Genomic DNA, 16,993 nt, shown 5'->3' on the forward strand with positions numbered 1-16,993 from the left:
TTGCTGCCAGTAAGATTGCACCTAAATCAACCATTTATCAGATCATCAAGAACTTCAAGGAGAGTGGTTAAATTGTTGTGAAGAAGGCTTCAGGGCACCCAAGAAAGTCCAGCAAGCTCCAGGACCGTCTCCTAAAGTTGAATCAGCTGCGGGATCGGGGCACCACCAGTACGGAGCTTGCTCAGGAATGGCAGCAGGCAGGTGTGAGTGCATCTGCACGCACAGTGAGGCGAAGACTTTTGGAGGATGGCCTGCTGTCAAGAAGGGCAGCAAAGAAGCCACTTCTCTCCAGGAAAAACATCAGGGACAGACTGATATTCTGCAAAAGGTACAGTGATTGGACTGCTGAGGACTGGGGTAAAGTCATTTTCTCTTATAAATCCACTTTCCAATTGTTTGGGGAATCCGGAAAAAGCTTGTCCGGAGAAGACAAGATGAGCGGTTCCATCAGTCCTGTGTCATGCCAACAGTCAAGCATCCTGAGACCATTCATGTGTGGGGTTGCTTCTCAGCCAAGGGAGTGGACTCACTCACAATTTTGCCTAAGAACACAGCCATGAATAAAGAATGATACCAACACATCCTCCCAGAGAAACTTCTCCCAACCATCCAGGAACAGTTTGGTGATGAACAATGCCTTTTCCAGCAGCATGATGGAGCACCTTGCCATAAGGCAAAAGTGATAACTAAGTGGCTCGGGGAACAAAACATTGATATTTTGGGTACATGGCCAGGAAACTCCCCAGACCTTAATCCCATTGAGAACTTGTGGTCAATCCTCAAAAGGCGGGTGGACAAACAAAAACCCACAAATTCTGACAAACTCCAAGCATTGGTTATGCAAGAATGGGCTGCCATAAGTCAGAATGTGGCCCAGAAGTTAATTGACAGCATGCCAGGGCGGATTGCAGAGGTCTTGAAAAAGAAGAGTCAATACTGCAAATATTGACTCTGCATCAACTTCATGTAATTGTCAATAAAAGCCTTTGACACTTATAAAATGCTTGTAATTATACATCAGTATTCCATAGTAACATCTGACAAAAATATCTAAAGACACTGAAGCAGCAAACTTTGTGGAAATTAATATTTGTGTCATTCTCAAAACCTTTGGCCATGACTGTACAGTGCCATGTGAAAGTATTCACCCCCCTTGGCATTTTTTCCTATTTTGTTGCCTTACAACCTGGAATTAAAATAGATTTTTGGGTGGTTTGTATCATTTGATTGACACAACATGCCTACCACTTTGAAGATGCTAAATCTTTTTTACTGTGAAACAAACAAGAAATGAGACAAAACATTTGAGATTGCATAACTATTCACCCCCAAAGTCAATACTTTGTAGAGCCTCCTTTTGCAGCAATTACAGCAATTACACCAAGTCTCTTGGGATATGTCTCTATAAACTTGGCACATCTAGCCACTTGGATTTCTGCCCATTCTACCACGCAAAACTGCTCCAGCTCCTTCAAGTTAGATGGGTTCCTGCTGGTGTATAGCAATCTTTAAGTCATACCAGAGATTCTCAATTGGATTTAGGTCTGAGTTTTGACTAGGCCATTCGAATACATTTAAATGTTTCCCCTTAAACCACTTAAGTGTTGCTTTAGCAGTATGCTTAGGGTCATTGTCCTGCTGGAAGGTGAACATCCAGTCTCAAATCTCTGGAAGACAGAAACAGGTTTCCCTTAAGTATTTTCCTGTATTTAGCACCATCCATCATTCCTTCAATTCTTAAAATCTTTTTACTCCCTTTTTTTCTTCCCAATTTGTAGTAGTTACTGTCTTGTCTCGTCGCTGCAACTCCTGTACGGACTCGGGAGAGGCGAAGGTCGAGAGCCATGCGTCCTCCAAAATACAACCCAAACAAGCCGCACTGCTTCTTGACACAATGCACATCCAACCCGGAAGCCAGCCGCACCAATGTGTCAGAGGAAACACCATACACCTAGCGACCTGGTCAGCGTGCACTGCGCCCGGCCCACCACATGAGTCACTAGTGCGCGATGACACAAGGATATCCCTGCCGGCCTAACCCGGACGACGCTGGGCCAATTGCATGCTGCACCAAGGGCCTCCAGGTCGCGGCCGGCTGCGACAGAGCCTGGGCTCGAACCCAGAATCTCTGGTGGCACAGCTAGCACTGTGATGCAGTGCCTTAGACCACTGTGCCACCCGGGAGGCCCATTCCTTCAATTCTGACCAGTTTCCCAGTGCCTGCCGATGAAATGGGATGGTGTTCTTGGGGTGATGAGAGGTGTTGGGTTTGCACCAGACATAGCGTTTTCCTTGATGGCCAATGAACTCAATTTAGTCTCATCTGAACAGAGTACCTTCTTCCATATGTTCGGGGTGTCTCCCACATGCCTTTTGGTGGACACCAAACCTGTTTGCTTGTTTTTTTTCTTTAAGCAATGGCTTTTTTTCTGGCCACTCTTCCGTAAAGCCCAGCTCTGTTGAGTGTATGGCTTAAAGTGGTCCTATGGACAGATACTCCAATCTCTGCTGTGAAGCTTTGCAGCTCCTTCAGGGTTATCTTTGGTCTCTTTGTTGCCTCTCTGATTAATGCCCTCCTTTCCTGGTCTGTGAGTTTTGGTGGGTGGCCGTCTCTTGGCCGGTTTGTTGTGATGCCATATTCTTTCCATTTTTTTTATGGATTTAATGGTGCTCCATGGGATATTCAAAGTTTCAAATATTTTTTTATAACCAAACCCTGATCTGTACTTCTCCACAACTTTATCCCTGACCTGTTTGGAGAGCTCCTTGGTTTTCACGGTGCAGCTTGCTTGGTGGTGCCCCTTGCTTAGTGGTGTTGCAGACTCTGGGGCCTTTCAGAACCGATGTATATATACTGAGATCATGTGACAGATCATGTGACTCTTAGATTGCACACAGGTGAACTTTATTTAACCTCTCTAGGGTAGGTGGCACCAAATCGTCCCACCTACGTAACAGCCAGTGTAATCCCGTGGCGCGTTATTCAAAAACCTCAAAAATGCAAAAACTTAAATTTTTCAAACATATGACTATTTTACACCATTTTAAAGACAAGACTCTCGTTAATCTAACCACACTGTCCAATTTCAAAAAGGCTTTACAACGAAAGCAAAACATTAGATTATGTCAGCAGAGTACCCAGCCAGAAATAATCAGACACCCATTTTTCAAGCTAGCATATAATGTCACATAAACCCAAACCACAGCTAAATGCAGCACTAACCTTTGATGATCTTCATCAGATGACAACCCTAGGACATTATGTTATACAATACATGCATGTTTTGTTCAATCAAGTTCATATTTATATCAAAAACCAGCTTTTTACATTAGCATGTGACTAGCATGTGACTAGCATTCCCACCGAACACTGCCGGTGAATTTACTAAATTACTCACGATAAACGTTAACAAAAAGCATAACAATTATTTTAAGAATTATAGATACAGAACTCCTCTATGCACTCGATATGTCCGATTTTAAAATAGCTTTTCGGTGAAAGCACATTTTGCAATATTCTCAGTAGATAGCCCGGCATCACAGGGCTAGCTATTTACACACCCAGCAAATGTAGCACTCTCCAAAGTCAGATTTACTATAAGAAAAATGTTATTACCTTTGCTGTCTTCGTCAGAATGCACTCCCAGGACTTCTACTTCAATAACAAATGTTGGTTTGGTTCAAAATAATCCATAGTTATATCCAAACAGCGGCTTTTTGTTTGTGCGTTCAAGACACTATCCGAAAGGGTAAATAAGGGTGACGAGCATAGCGCAATTCGTGACAATTCGTTCCCTTAGGATAGGGGGCGCTAAAGCGATTTTTCAAAAAAATTCGTGCCCATTTTAAACGGCCTCCTACTCAAACTCAGAAGCTAGGATATGCATATAATTAATACTTGTGGATAGAAAACACCCTAAAGTTTCTAAAACTGTTTGAATGGTGTCTGAGTATAACAGAACTCATATGGCAGTCAAAACCCTGAGACAGATGGAAACAGGAAGTGGAATTCTGAATTGCGAACTCAACTTAATCACATTGCTATTAATCACACCGTGAGCTATGGTTCATTGAGCACTTCCTATTGCTTCCACTAGATGTCCCCAGTCTTCACAAATTGGTTTGAGCCTTCTACTGTTAAAATTGAATGAATGAGATGCTGTGGAACGTGGTCACACGGAGAGGGCCATCACCATTATGACGCCGGCGCCCCTGGTTACCCTCCCCTTTCGAAACGTTTTGAAACACAATGCAATCGTCCCCCTCGAATCTTATTGGCTCTCTTGTTGAAAAACGCCCTGAAGATTTATGTTATACAACGTTTGACATGTTTGAACGAACCTAAATGGGGAAAAATGCATTTTCTCGAAATGGCTGTCCCGTGGCCGACGAAGCATTTGGATCAGCCTTCAGACGCGCTAACAAGAACAAGCTCTTGGAACATAAAGGAGTCATTTTTTCGAACGAAAATACATTTGTTGTGGACCTGGGACTCCTGGAAGTGCTTTCTGATGAAGACAACCAAAGGTAAGGGATTATTGACAATAGTATACAAGACTAGATGTGATATGCGATTGTTCCAAGATGGCTAGCCTATTGCTATTGCTAGCCTATTGTTCTGAGTATCGCATCCCCTTTTATCGCAAAGTGTGATTACCCAGTAAAGTTATTTTTAAATCTGGCATTACAGGTGCTTTCAAGAGATATTCATCTATAAATCTTAGAATGACAATATTACATTTTTAAAATGTTTTCGAATAGTAATTTAGTAAATTGTAGCTCTGTTTCATCGGATGCATTTGAGGGAAAATAGTTAGTCAACGTTACGCACCGATGTAAAATGCTGTTTTTATATATAAATATGAACTTTATCGAACAAAAGAATGCATGTATTGTGTAACATGATGTCCTAGGTCTGTCATCTGATGAAGATTGTCAAAGATTAGTGCTGCATTTAGCTGTTTTTTGGTTATTTGTGATGCATGTGGTTGGTCGGAAAATGGCTTGGTGGCTACTTTTACGATATACTCCTCTAACATAATCTAATGTTTTGCTTTTGCTGTAAAGCCTTTTTGAAATCGGACAACGTGGTTCGATTCAGGAGAGGTGTATCTATAAAACGATATAATTTGGAAAAAAAAAAAAATTACATTTTGTTATGCTAATGGGGATAGGATTTTTCGCTGGATGTCCGTCCCGCAGCCGCACAGGGGTTAAAATCAATTTTTATGCCATTTTTCTCATTAAAAAAAGCGATAATATTCCGACCGGGAATCTGCGTTTAGGTAAACAGACGAAAGAAAATAAAGCATTCGGTCGACTCGGGCATGCGCCTAAGCCCATAGTACTCTGATCGGCCACTTGCCAAAAGCGATAATGTGTTTCAGTCAGAGGCTGCCTCGATATCGTTCAGCTTTTTCCCGGGCTCTGAGAGCCTATGGGAGCCGTAGGAAGTGTCACGTTAGAGCAAAGATCCTCAGTCTTCAATAAAAGAGCCAAGATGAAACACAACTTCTCAGACAGGCCACTTCCTGCATGGAATCTTCTCAGGTTTTGGCCTGCCATTTGAGTTCTGTTATACTCACAGACACCATTCAAACAGTTTTAGAAACTTTAGGGTGTTTTCTATCCAAAGCCAATAATTATATGCATATTCTAGTTACTGGGCAGGAGTAGTAACCAGATTAAATCGGGTACGTTTTTTATCCGGCCGTGTCAATACTGCCCCCTAGCCCTAACAGGTTAACTAATTATGTGACTTCTGAAGGTAATTGGTTGCACCATATCTTATTTAGGGGCTTCATAGCAAAGGGGGTAAAAATATATGCACGCATCACTTTTCCATTATTTATTTCTTAGTTACATTTTTTGAAACAAGTTATTTTTTCATTTCACTTCACATATTTGGATTATTTTGTTTATGTCCATTACATGAAATCAAATAAAAATACATTTCAAATGCAGGTTCTAATGCAACAAAATTGGAAAAACGCCAAGGGGGTGAATACTTTTGCAAGGCACTGTATTAGGGCAGTATGCAAATTGGTGTGGGTCCAGGGTTTCTGGGATAATGTTGTTGATGTGAGCCATGACCAGCCTTTCAAAGCACTTCATGGCTACAGACATGAGTGCTACGGGTCGGAAGTCATTAAGAAGGTTACCTTAGTGTTCTTGGGCACAGGGACTGTTGTTGTCTGCTTAAAACATGTTGGTATTACAGACTCAGACAGGGAGAGGTTGAAAATGTCAGTGAAAACACTTGCCAGTTGGTCAACGCACGTCCTGGTAATCCGTGAATGTTGACCTGTTTAAAGGTCTTACTCACATTGGGTGCGGAGACCGTGAACACACTCTTCCGGAAGAGCTGGGGCTCTCAGCTGTTCCAGTAAATACAGTAAATTAGCTTCAACTGGTGGGGGTATTTCTACACACCCCGTTTAACCATACTCTAGGTTTATCTGTATTTCTACACACCCCATTTAGCCATACCCTAAGTTTATCTGTATTTCTACACACCCCATTTAGCCATACCCTAGGTTTATCTGTATTTATACACACCCCATTTAGCCATACCCTAGGTTTAGCTGTATTTCTACACACCCCATTCAGCCATACCCTAGGTTTATCTGTATTTCTACACACCCCATTCAGCCATACCCTAGGTTTAGCTGTATTTCTACACACCCCATTTAGCCATACCCTAGGTTTATCTGTATTTCTACACACCCCATTTATCCATACCCTAGGTTTATCTGTATTTCTACACACCCCATTTAGCCATACCCTAGGTTTAGCTGTATTTCTACACACCCCATTTAGCCATACCCTAGGTTTAGCTGTATTTATACACACCCCATTTAGCCATACCCTAGGTTTATCTGTATTTCTACACACCCCATTTAGCCATACCCTAAGTTTAGCTGTATTTCTACACACCCCATTTAGCCATACCCTAGGTTTATCTGTATTTCTACACACCCCATTTAGCCATACCCTAGGTTTATCTGTATTTCTACACACCCCATTTATCCATACCCTAGGTTTATCTGTATTTATACACACCCCATTTAGCCATACCCTAGGTTTAGCTGTATTTATACACACCCCATTTAGCCATTGTAACGGCCGTCGTTCAAATGAGACCAAGGTGCAGCGGAGGATGTGTTCATCATGAAAGGATTTAATGATCAACGAACACTATACAAAAGAAACCAAAAAAACGACTAGCAACAGTTCTGTCAGGAACACACTAAACAGAAAACAATCACCCACAAAAACCCAAAGGAAAACAGGCTACTTATGTGTGACTCCCAATCAGCAACAACGAACTACAGCTGTGCCTGATTGGGAGCCACGCACGCCCAAAACAAAGAAATACAAAAACATAGAAAAATGAACATAGAACGCCCACCCAATGTAACACCCTGGCCTAACCAAAATAAAGAACAAAAACCCCTCTCTATGGCCAGGGCGTTACAGCCATACCCTAGGTTTAGCTGTATTTCTACACACCCCATTTAGCCATACCCTAGGTTTAGCTGTATTTCTACACACCCCATTCCAGCCATACCCAGGATTAGCTGTATTTCCACACCCCCAAAACCTCTTCCTGTGGCTATGGGACAGAGGAGGAGAGAGAGGGAGATGTCAACAGAGATAGGTCTGACAGACTAACATGCAGTCAACTGAATATATTTTCATTATTGACTTCTCACCAGTGATGTCATCATAACCAGTAACCTTTTCCACTCTTCCACTCTTGGTCCGGCTCAGCTTGACACTGACCGATGAAATGTATGATTTAAAAAACAGACGAAGCAGATGTATTAAATGATATATATACTCATCTGCAAATAGAGGTTCACATGGAAGGGGAATGTGTGTACACATGGGTGTTGTTGCACCATACCAACGATAAGCCTGTCTTCCCCATCACATCATGAAAGGTCATGTTGATGTTCATTTCACCTCTGCCTCTGTCTTCCTCTTACTCCTCCCTTTCTCCTTTGTTTCTCTCTGTCTCTCTGTCTCTTTCTCTCTTTTTCTCCTCTGCCTTTCTCTTTCTCCTCAGATCTCCAGGCTCAAAGCGACAGTCTACCAGGTAGGTAGAGTATAAATCTACAGTGATTGTAGCAGTTCAATATTAGTCAACTTTATTATTCCACATGGAGAAATTCATGTGTCCATACACACCATTCTAAAACCCAATAACAAGTACTGTTTTATGGAACTACTAATACTTGTCAACCACAAAGCATTACTGCTGTTAGAATAACAGAATCACTGTCATAATCTGTCCTCACCACTGTGTTTCCCTCTCTGCTGTTTACAGCTGAATTCTCAGTCAGACTGGTGAATGGGACCACTTCCTGTTCTGGGACAGTGGAAATCTTCTACAGAGGAGAGTGGTTGGGTCTTTGTACTAGTTGGTGGAGCATGATGAAAGAGGTTAAGTTTGTGTGTAGAGAGCTGGACTGTGGGAATCCTGTAGCTGAATCTGGAGGACCTCTGGTTGAAGATGGAAAACGAAGAGTCATACTAGATCGTTGCTATGGAAATGAGTATTCTATTAGACATTGTGACTTCATAAGAGAACCTGGTGTCTGTATTGGTAGAAATTATCATCAGGTGACCTGTTCAGGTAAGAGACTGGTCATATTGAGAGATTAATTTATACATTATACAATATCACCTTGTATCATTTTTATGTGTTTTTTATTTCATTTAAATAGAGAGGGAGATGTCAGATGTATTTAAACGTTATATTTGTGTTTGTCCTATTGGTTTATGGGAGATGTTCATGGGCAGATCATTGTAGTTCAGATGGTACTGAAGTGAAGCTGCCTGATGGATGTCCAGCTGTTTATTTTCTATAAAGTGAAGTGAACTTATTCCTGTCTCCTGCCTGCATTATTCCCAACCCTATCCTGAGTGACTAAGAACCCATTTCTACCTCTTACACTATCAAACATAGCAAACTACAATATTTTATCCAACATATTTGTATTTAGTCCTTGACAGTGTAAACAACAAAACTGATTGAATGTTCAACCAACTATTTTTCTCCAGAGTCTGTGCGGCTTGTGGATGGAGCTGGTCTCTGCTCTGGGAGAGTAGAGGTGAAGTCCAATCAGTCCTGGGCCTCAGTGTGTGAAGCTGACTTTGACCGGCAGGATGCAGAGGTAGTCTGTGGGGAGCTTGGCTGTGGGGCTCCTGCAGCTCTACAGGGGGGCTCTATGGAGAAGGTGAGGGTCAGACCTGGGATAAAGAGTTCCAGTGTAAAGGCAAAGAGTCCCTTCTCCTGGACTGTGACACCTCAGACAGAAAACACAACATCTGCCTACCTGGTAATGCTGTTGGACTCACCTGCTCAGGTAAGAAACAGTTTGTCACTCAATCAACATTGTTTCTCACCTGGAGTGAAGAATATGAGAGACAATATAGGTGTGTTTTAGTGAGAAAATAGTAAGATTACTGTCTCTCTCTTTTCTTTTCTCAGAGCCTGATGATGTGAGGCTGGTGGGAGGAGGCAGTCGCTGTGCTGGTGGAGTGGAGTGGTACGACCAGGGAGAGTGGAGGACTGTGGGAGCTGAGGACTGGGATGTAGCTGCAGTAGTGTGTAGACAGCTGGGTTGTGGCTCCACTGTTTCAGTACTACCTGGAGACACCACTAGAGGGTTTAGAGTTGACTGTTATGGGTCTGAGTCTTCACTGAGGGAGTGTTCCAGAACATATGATCTCCTTCCTGGACTCACAGTGATCTGCTCAGGTAATAACAAGATACACTATATGGCCAAAAGTATGTGGACATTAGTGGATTCAGATATTTCAGACACACCTGACAGGTGTATGAAATTGAGCACACACACCCATGCAATCTCCATAGAGAAACATCAACAGTAAAATGTCCTTACTGAAGATCTCAGTGAATTTCAGTGTGGCACATCTAGGAGCAACAACGGCTCAGCCGTGAAGTGGTAGACAACACAAGCTCACAGAACGGACCGCCGAGCGCTGAAACACGTAGAGCGTAAAAATAATCCTCTGTTGAAAAACTCACTGCTGAGTTCCACATACATAAGTCAATGTATTATATCTCCTTCCTGGACTCACAGTGATCTGCTCAGGAAATATCAAGATATTATAATTATATTAATCTATTTTCCTTCATTCATACAACTTCCTCTGCACCTCTCACGATGACTGTTTAGCTTGTCAGCCTGCTTTACTAAATAGATCACTCAGTCAAGTAGGAATCAAATACAACTTTAATATCCCAGAATACTTTTGCATTTGAGTGTTATCTCAGTGATGGTCTCTACTCACTACCACTGTCACAGAGGGAATGAGGGAGGAGGAGAGGAAGACTGAGAGATGAGAGAGAAAATATATTTTTATCACTGACTTCTCACCAGTTATGTCATCATAACCAGTAACCTTTTCCACTCTTGGCCCAGCCCAGCCTGACCCTGACATATAGCATCAGATCTTGTAGTTAAGCTGTCACTGAAGTGAAGCTGCCTGATGGATGTCCAGCTGTTTATTTTCTATAAAGTGAAGTGAACTTATTCCTGTCTCCTGCCTGCATTATTCCCAACCCTATCCTGAGTGACTAAGAACCCATTTCTACCTCTTACAGTATCAAACATAGCAAACTACAATATTTTATCCAACATATGTGTTTTGTCCTTGACAGTGTCAACAACAAAACTTATTGAATGTTCAACCAACTATTTTTCTCCAGAGTCTGTGAGGCTTGTGGATGGAGCTGGTCTCTGCTCTGGGAGAGTGGAGGTGAAGTCCAATCAGTCCTGGGCCTCAGTGTGTGAAGCTGACTTTGACCGGCAGGATGCAGAGGTAGTCTGTGGGGGAGCTTGGCTGTGGGGCTCCTGCAGCTTTACAGGGGGGCCTCTATGGAGAAGGTGAGGGTCAGACCTGGGATAAAGAGTTCCTGTGTAAAGGCAAAGAGACCCTTCTCCTGGACTGTGACACCTCAGACAGAGAAAACAACACCTGCCTACCTGGTAATGCTGTTGGACTCACCTGCTCAGGTAAGAAACAGTTTGTCACTCAAACAATATTGTTTCTCACCTGGAGTGAAGAACATGAGAGACAATATAGGTGTGTTTTAGTGAGAAAATAGTAAGATTACTGTCTCTCTCTTTTCTTTTCTCAGAGCCTGATCATGTAAGGCTGGTGGGAGGAGGCAGTCGCTGTGCTGGTGGAGTGGAGCGGTACGACCAGGGAGAGTGGAGGACTGTGGGAGCTGAAGACTGGGACAAGACCAGGACTAATGTAGCTGCAGTAGTGTGTAGACAGCTGGGTTGTGGCTCCACTGTTTCAGCACTACCTGGAAACACCACTAGAGGGAATAACATTATATGTTATGGATCTGAGCCTTCACTGAGGGATTGTTATAGAATGTATGATATCCTTCCTGGACTCACAGTGATATGCTCAGGTAATAACAAGATATTATAATTACATTCAACTTATTTCCTTCATTCATACAACTTCCTCTGCACCTCTCATGATGACTGTTTAGATTGTAAATCTGCTTTGCTAAATAGATCATTCATTCAAGTAGGAATCAAATACAACTTAAATATCCCAGAATGCTTTTGTATTTGAGTGTTATCTCAGTGACTGCCTCTACTCACTACCACTGTCACATGTCATGTTATAGTCATATCTATATGGGGAAAGTAGTTGAGGAGCTACGTTTTCTTTTTCTCTCCTCTTGTTCCAGATGTCCTGCTTAAGCCTGATATCAACATATGTTGTCTCAGTGACTGTAGGCCCACTACTCATGTTGCCCTGTGAGGGAGGGTGGCTAGCACTGTTACATGCTGATGTTATTGTCATATCTATAGGAATCTAGTTGAAGAGGTTTTTTGTTCTCTTTGATTGTTACAGATCTCCTGGTCCAGCCTGATATCTCCCTGACTGACTCAATGGGAGGGGTCTCCAGGGGCCACCAGGGGCCCGAGGTGTTCAGGGACTACAGCTTCACCATCACCTGCTCCACTCAGCCACAGTACCCAGGAGGCTCCTTCCTCCTCACGTTCACCGGCTCCAACAGAACCCAGGCCCAGCCAGCTATCAATCACTCTGCTGCCTTCCTCTTCCCTGCTGCAGATGACTCCCACCAAGGGAACTACAGATGTGTTTATGAGAATTATGTTTTCTCTCATAACTTCTCCTCTGAGAGTGAGCTCCTCACCCTCACCATCACAGGTAACTGAACATGAACCAGACTTATAACTTTGTCATTGACAGATTTCCCACAGATCTATCTGATGATGATCAGTCCCCTCATCAAAGGTGTTTCTGTTTGCAGCCTCTCCTCTGCCAGCCTTCATCATCAGACACGTTGTAGTGCTGCTGATCCTACTGACAGCCATCACCACCTCCTACTTGTACTACAAGGTAAAGACATTTACTCAGATGTTACAAGTCATTTAAACTAGAGGGAGAGGGTGAGGGGAGAGGGAGGGAGAGAGAATGGAGATACTAGAGAGTAAATGTCTGACTGTTGGTGCTGTGTCTCCCTAGCCCACCAGGAGGCAGAAGAGAGTGAACAGGGTGAGCAGCATGGATCTTTATGTCAATGCCATGGAGATGGTCTCTCTGAGCTCCAGAGCTGAAGCTGGACCGGGAGAGGAGAGAGCAGCACAGGGGATGGAGTAGGAGTAGAATGAACCTGATCCTACATGCTGATCTTAGGTCAGTTTTGTGTTTTAAATCGATGGTCAGCAGTGGACTGGTGTTTAAAATGTGGTGACAAACCTGAAGTGGTTCTAATTTTAATAATAAGTTCAGAATTAGTTAATCTTTCTAGAACCTTGGAAGAAATCTAAAAGGAGTGACTGCAACCACCATTATTCCTTTTAGTTCGATTTTACCACCAGAGAAACATGGGGTTCTGGGTAACATGGGGTTTTGGGTAACATGGGGTTTGGATAACATGGGGTTTTGGATAACATGGGGTTTTGGGTAACATGGGGTTTTGGTAACATTGGGTTCTGGGTAACATGGGGTTTTGGATAACATGGGTTTTGGGGTAACATGGGTTTTGGGTAACATGGGGTTTTGGATAACATGGGGTTTTGGATAACATGGGGTTTTGGTAACATTGGGTTCTGGGTAACATGGGGTTTTGGGTAACATTGGGTTCTGGGTAACATGGGGTTTTGGGTAACATGGGGTTTTGGGTAACATGGGGTTCTGGGTAACATGGGGTTCTGGGTAACATTGGGTTCTGGGTAACATGGGGTTTTGATAACATTGGGTTCTGGGTAACATGGGGTTTTGGATAACACGGGGTTCTGGGTAACATGGGGTTCTGGGTAACACGGGGTTTTGATTATTTTAAGAGTTGCTTAATTACGTCTGTTTTGTATTCCAGAATGTATTTCTTTTTGATTTTGTCTTCATGTCTTTATCTTATTTAGTGTCTCTTAGATTCTTTATCTTGAAGTGTTTCCATTATTAGTCCATGTATTATTATAATCATCTGTTCATTCTTTGTATTTAGATTTTTTTTTTAAATAAAGGGGGTTGTTGCTTACCTCTCACGTTATTGATTATAAATGTTATAATATTGATTATGATGCAGATTGTTATGATGTTAGTAGTATATAGAACATGATGTAATTCTCTTATGATCTGTGTGTTACAGAGAATGTATAGTATTTAGTGCAGGTCTGATATACATTAGATTGTGTGGATATGTTCCAGATGAAGACCTGTTGTTCTCTAAACTGTCATGTAATCACTGAATGCTTTAAATAAACTCACAGGCTGTCAGTCTTGTGTGATTTCCCCTCCAGTTTTTTATTTCACGTGGTCAAGGGGTTATTGATCATTAGTGATACCATCAGTGACACCAGAAATCAGCTCAGCCCAGAGGTCCAGCTCAGCACCTTGACCCTTAGTGACCTCTCCCCCAGACAGACAGACAGACAGACAGACAGACAGACAGACAGACAGCACCTTTGATGGATCTTGTTGCCCTTGCCTCCTTACCATCTCCTGACGACTTAGTTCAAATTTAGTCTTGAGCTGGGATTAACTTCTTACATCTAGGCGTTCCTAGCCAACAGCCAATGGAATCGCAGGGCGCGAAATACAAAACAACAAAAATACCACAATTCAATTTTCTCAAACAATAAACTATTTTACACCATTTTAAAGATAAACTTCTCGTTAATCCAACCACATTATCTGATTTCAAAAAGGCTTTACAGCGAAAGCAAAACGTTAGATTATGTTTGGAGAGTACATAGGAAAAATAATCACACACATTTTCCAAGCAAGGATATATGTCAATAAAACCCAAAACACAGCTAAATGAAGCACTAACCTTTGACGATCTTCATCAGATGACACTCCTAGGACATTATGTTACACAATACATGTATGTTTTGTTCGATAAAGTTCATATATCCAAAAACAGAATTTTACATTGGCGCGTGATGTTCAGAAAATGTATTTCCCACCAAAAACTTCCGGTGACTTTACAAAAATACTCATCATAAACGTTGACAAAATACATAACAATTATTTAAAGAATTATAGATAGACTACTCCTTTATGCAACCGCTGTGTCAGATTTTAAAATAGCTTTACAGAGAAAGCACATTTTTCAATATTCTGAGTACATAGCTCGCCAACACAGCGAGCAATACAGACACCTGCCAATTTCGGGCCAACCTAAACTCAGAATTAGTATTATAAATATTGTCTTACCTTTGCTGATCTTCGTCAGAATGCACTCCCAGGACTGCTACTTCCACATGAAATGTTGTTTTTGTTCGAAATAATCCATTTTTATGTCCAAATACCTCGTTCAGGTCACTATCCAAAAGCATGATGCGCGAGCGCAATTCGAGACACAAAAAGTCCAAATGTTCCATTACCGTACTTAGAAGCATGTCAAACTCTGTTTAAAATCAATCTTTATGGTATTTTTAACGTAAAATTGCGATAATATTCAAACCGGACAATAGCATATTCATTCAAGGAGAACAACAAGGAACAGTGTGCTCGCGTGACCGCGCATATCCAATCCCTTTGTTGCCAGGCAGTCCACTCAGAAACTGAGCTCCTATACTCTGCCCAGTGACAGGAGAATGCTCAAACCACTTTCTGAAGGCTTTAGACAGCCAATGGAAGCCTTAGAAAGTGCAACATAACCCCACAGATGCTGTACTTTCGAAAGGGACTAGAAAGATTTGCGGGGTGTTGCTTAGGGAACTATCCTTAACCTGTTGGGTCTAGGGGGCAGCATTTGCACGTCTGGATAAAAAAAATGTACCCGATTTAATCTGGTTACTAATCCTACCCAGTAACTAGAATATGCATATACTTATTATATATGGATAGAAAACACTCTAAAGTTTCCAAAACTGTTTGAATGGTGTCTGTGAGTATAACAGAACTCATTTGGCAGGCAAAACCCTGAGACATTTTCTGACAGGAAGTGGATACCTGATGTGTTGTATTGACTTTAAACCTATCCCATTGAAAAACACAGGGGTTTAGGAATATTTTGGCACTTCCTATTGCTTCCACTAGATGTCACCAGCCTTTACAAAGTGTTTTGAGTCTTCTGGAGGGAGATCTGACCGAACAAGAGCCATGGAACGATGATGTCCCATTAGACACCTGGCGCGAGTTCATGTTGGGTACCCTCGTTCCAATACGTTATAAAAGAGTATGCATTCGTCCACCTTGAATATTATTCATGTTCTGGTTAAAAAGGCCCTAATGATTTATGCTATACAACGTTTGACATGTTTGAACGAACGGAAATATATTTTTTCCCCTCGTTCATGACGAGAAGTCCGGCTGGCTTACATCATGTGCTAACGAGACGGAGATTTTTGGACATAAATGATGAGCTTTTTTTGAACAAAACTACATTCGTTATGGACCTGTGATACCTGGAAGTGACATCTGATGAAGAGAATCAAAGGTAATGGATTATTTACATAGTATTTTCGATTTTAGATCTCCCCAACATGACGTCTAGTCTGTATCGCAGCGCGTATTTTTCTGGGCGCAGTGCTCAGATTATTGCAAAGTGTGATTTCCCAGTAAGGTTATTTTTAAATCTGGCAAGTTGATTGCGTTCAAAAGATGTAAATCTATAATTCTTTAAATGACAATATAATATTTTACCAATGTTTTCTAATTTTAATTATTTAATTTGTGACGCTGACTTGACTGCCGGTTATTGGAGGGAAACGATTTCCTCAACATCAATGCCATAGTAAAACGCTGTTTTTGGATATAAATATCAACTTGATAGAACTAAAAATGCATGCATTGTCTAACATAATGTCCTAGGAGTGTCATCTGATGGAGATTGTAAAAGGTTAGTGTATCATTTTAGCTGGTTTTATGGTTTTGGTGACCCTGTCTTTGACTTGACAAAAAATTACACACAACTCTTGTAAATGTACTGTCCTAACATACTCTAAATTTATGCTTTCGCCGTAAAACCTTTTTGAAATCGTAAAACGTGGTTAGATTAAGGAGATGTTTATCTTTCAAATGGTGTAACATAGTTGTATTTTTGAAAAATTTGAATTTTGACATTTATTTGGATTCAAATTTGCCGCTCTTGAAATGCACCTGCTGTTGATGGAGTGCACCACGGGTGGCACGCTAGCGTCCCACCTAGCCCCAAGAGGTTAACCTGTTTGGGATAGGGGGCAGTATTTTCACGACCGGGTGAAATTAACGTACCCGATTTAATCTGGTTACTACTCTTGCCCAGCAACTAGAATATGCATATAATTAGTAGATTTGGATAGAAAACACTCTAAAGTTTCTAAAACTGTTTGAATGGTGTCTGTGAGTATAACAGAACTCATTTGGCAGGCAAAAACCTGAGAAGATTCTGTACAGGAAGTGCCCTCTCTGACCATTCCTTGGGCTTCTTGACTCTTTTTATTGAAAACGTAGGATCTTTGCTGTAACGTGA

The 16,993-nt window shown here is 41.8% G+C and overlaps 1 long non-coding RNA gene across 1 annotated transcript; it reads left to right on the forward strand.

Annotated features, from left to right (window-relative positions):
* Positions 1–9,232: 9,232 nt before the first annotated feature.
* Positions 9,233–10,864, forward strand: LOC123744241 (uncharacterized). The gene is made up of 3 exons (XR_006770834.1): positions 9,233–9,374; positions 9,500–9,769; positions 10,745–10,864. It is a non-coding gene; the product is annotated as an uncharacterized lncRNA (long non-coding RNA).
* The last annotated feature ends 6,129 nt before the right edge of the window (positions 10,865–16,993 follow it).

Source organism: Salmo salar, chromosome ssa08 (assembly GCF_905237065.1).
Source record: "Salmo salar chromosome ssa08, Ssal_v3.1, whole genome shotgun sequence".
NCBI classification, from domain to species: domain Eukaryota; kingdom Metazoa; phylum Chordata; class Actinopteri; order Salmoniformes; family Salmonidae; genus Salmo; species Salmo salar.